The 3,562-nt window shown below is 30.7% G+C and overlaps 1 long non-coding RNA gene across 1 annotated transcript; it reads right to left on the bottom strand.

Moving 5' to 3' along the window:
- Nucleotides 1–1,404: 1,404 nt before the first annotated feature.
- On the bottom strand, nucleotides 1,405–2,431 carry LOC150038573 (uncharacterized). Its single transcript, XR_016525331.1, has 2 exons — nucleotides 2,242–2,431; nucleotides 1,405–2,059 (listed from the first exon to the last, which is right to left on the bottom strand). It is a non-coding gene; the product is annotated as an uncharacterized LOC150038573 (long non-coding RNA).
- Between the last annotated feature and the right edge of the window lie 1,131 nt (nucleotides 2,432–3,562).

The raw sequence follows: 3,562 nt of genomic DNA, 5'->3' as shown, positions 1-3,562 counted from the left end.
AACGAGCCCTATAAAGGACTGTTTGAGAGACTGAGATATAATCAGGATTATTGGAAATTAAAAGAATATAGAAATGTATGAAGAACTGAGGGTAGAACATAAATGAATTTGTGAAACATGAAAACGATAGACAAATGCATTAGAATAAAAACCGTGAAAACATAATATGATATTATAAATCTGACCCAAAATACTCTATTCGAACATAAATTTCAAGTTACATAACATTACAAACTCATCCATGACCATTTTACAAACAACCCGAGTGAGTAGACAAAGGTTTGGAAATTGTGGGTTTGAAATTGAAGACGACAAGATGTGGAAAGTGTCGGTTGAATATTAAATTAATTACTGAATATTATATTAAAATTCTGAATATTTTGAAAAATGAAATCATTTGAAATTCTAAATTCTTATATAAAGACAAAATTTGAATAATTGCGAAGTTTAAAATTTAAAAAAGAGTACTATCACACCTCTATTCAATTATTGCAATTATTTCTATCAAACTATACTTCTTTTATTAATACAACAAATGTGAAGGTGAGGGAGGGGTTTTAGTTCTTTAAGTTATACTCGTGACCAAAGACAGATCACGTAATCAAATACAGCCAATATATATATATATATTTTGAAAGGTACCCCTCAAATTATTTATTTTTGTTTGAAAATCAGACTTTTAAGTATTTGTAAATTTGGCTGCTTTCAAGAAAAAAAAAAAAAAAAACCTAACTTATTTTAAAATATAGCAAATTTTACTATTTATCGATATCGTATATTTCTATATTTCAAAATATTTTGAGTTGTTTTGTCATTTAAAATAATTATCTTTAAAATTTTTCAAATTTAGATTTAATGTATATTTTCTAAGGGGGATTACCAAATATAGAAAATTGGGCAAAATAATTACAAAAGTAGCAAAGTCCATAAAAAGGCCAAACCAAGTTACATAGTTAAGTCCACCCAATGTAAAATGTCAAAAAAAAAAAATCACGCAAAATCTCTAAACAAGTGTCCCGTGATTAATGAAACCCAAGATCGCCCCGACCTGCTATTAATTGCTTGACCCATGCGAAATGATTCTTCTTCAAAGAAATTGAACCGCGAATGCCAACGCTTCAAAGAAATTATTCTACTTGTTTCTTCCTCTCTAAATTAGAAAAGCCTAGAAAAGAGAAAATGAAGACGAAGGTATTAAAACTTAGAGCATGCGCATTAAGTCCTAGAGTTCTAATGTGTTGATTAGTTAGTTGGATAGTCTAACCAATTAACCAATTTTCCTTTAACCTAATTGAAACATGCATTCTAAGATTCTAGTCTAAAAATCTTAGCATACAATATTCAATTACATGCTACTTGTGATTATAGCTAGATGAAGGAAAAGACATCATGCAAGCTATTAAATTGATTAGCTATGACGTACATTCAATGGTAAGGGCATCAATCGATACAAGAAACATACATCAACAAATTTAAACATATTCAAAGAGACATAAAATCTCAAGTAATTACATAGGATTTACTCCCAAAACTAGATTAACACTTATCTCCGAATCTCCATAGACAAAGATAAAAAGGAGGGAATAGCTTCAAATCCTAATTACAATTCAAAATATCAAAAATCTAAGCTAGGATGTAAAAAAGAAAAAAAAAAATTGACTTGGGTTGGTTTCTTCTCCTTTCCCTCCATAATTTTTCCCTAAAAAATTGAGAGGGTATTTAAAAAATTGACTTGGGGTAGGACAGCGTAACTACACTAGCTTTTGTTGTCATAGGGTAACGCAGGACATAACAAGGTCCTGCCCTCCAAAACATGCATGCGCATTTGTTATGTTTTTCAGTCAAACTCTAGAGCGTAGCTACGCTCCAGGACAACGTCACTATGCTCCACGAATTATCATCAACTACTGCCTTCAAGCGTAAGGTAAACGTAAAGTGCAAAGTTGATATATTGTTCCAGATGCATTTTTGCCTTTTCACCTTCCAGTTGTTGTTAAGTGCTCCGTTTCGATCCGAATTGCACCCGAAAATGTCTCGATGCTCTCCTTTACTCATTTTCCTGTCAAAATACTCAATGAAACATTAAATTCATGAGAACTAATATGATTTAGGTGAAAATAAATAGCTCTTTTGGAGAGCTATATCAAAGAATAACTTACACATAAATTTAAGAGTAACCTAAATAGACACTTAATAAATGGAAGGAGAAGAATAAAAGAAGAAGAAATTGAACTTGATTACTGATAACATGCCGATAATCAAACTTGGTTGTATTACCGAACTCAATTGCCAACTGATTGATGTTCAAAAAGTATAGAGAAAGAAGAAGAAGAAATGGCCGAAGAAAACACGCAGAATTCGTTCAAAATATTAAGCTCAATTTTGGTATGTTAAAAGATTGAAAAGGCGCGTATTCTCTTTCCATGTTTTTGCTAATTTTTTGCCATATTTAAATACAGTTTCACGTGTTTGCTATTTACAATAATTTCCCATTTTCTTATCTATTTAATTTTATCTCTCCACAATTATTCTCTTGATTTATTTTGAGGAAAATTTTTATCGATAGAAAAAATGTCAAACTATTTATAATAATAGAAAATACTGGTATACACTGATAGACTTCTATCAGCATCTATTAGTGACAGACTTCTATCAATTTCTATCATTGATAGACACTGATATACTTTATCAACCTCTATCAAAGAAGGTTAAAGTTTTGTTATTTTGTGTAAATAGTTTCCTTTATTTTTCTATTATTGAAAATCTCCCTTATTTTAATTTATTTTTCTATATTGTACCATCCGTACTTTTCTTTTCATTTATTCTTCGCGCTCTCGTTGTCTGACTCTTCTTACTCTCTCAACCTCTGGATCTTTCTCTTGATTTCTTCTTTTTTTTCTCTCTCTTTTGCTCTCTTTTATCTCGTTCTTTGTTATCTCGCTGTCTCACTCTCATTCTTTCTTCTTGGTCTCCTCTCTCTCACACACTCTCGGTCTCTTCTTGCTCTCTCACTCTCTCACTCTCTCACTCTTTGCACTTTGCTATCTAACTCTACTGCATTTGACATTTCATTGATCAACAAAACATGGAGAAAGAAAAAATGGAGAATGACCAACACAAATGGAGGAAGAAAAATTGTGAAGAAGAAAAGGAAGAGGAAAAGAGAAAATAAGGGTAGTTTTGTAACCTTTGTTGATGACAATGTAAGGGTGTATGAAAAGCATGTTTGCTTAGTTATTATGCTTATATATAAAACTAATGTATAGTAATGACCGGACATTGCATGAAGCTTGACACATAGGTTTCTTTATAAGTGTTATAAACACCTAGTTATGCGTATGTGTTTTAGTTGTTTCTTTTTAATGGTTAAAGAGAAACTAGAACTAAAAGCAATAAAAAAGACATGCATGCTCATTTAGGCTTAATTCATGGTTTTAAAATGTTTAAAACTTGGATAACATAGATCTAAAATCACAGTTCTAATATGATTAGCAACCCTTAGGCTTTAATCTTTTAATCAGTTTAATAGGATTAAATTGACTAATAAAATATTAAAGTGTAA

This window comes from Benincasa hispida, chromosome 1 (assembly GCF_027475165.1).
Source record: "Benincasa hispida cultivar pf3 chromosome 1, pf3_genome.v1.1, whole genome shotgun sequence".
NCBI classification, from domain to species: Eukaryota; Viridiplantae; Streptophyta; class Magnoliopsida; order Cucurbitales; family Cucurbitaceae; genus Benincasa; species Benincasa hispida.
Note: the sequence above shows the minus strand (reverse complement) of the source record. Positions and strands in the feature narration are given on the sequence as shown.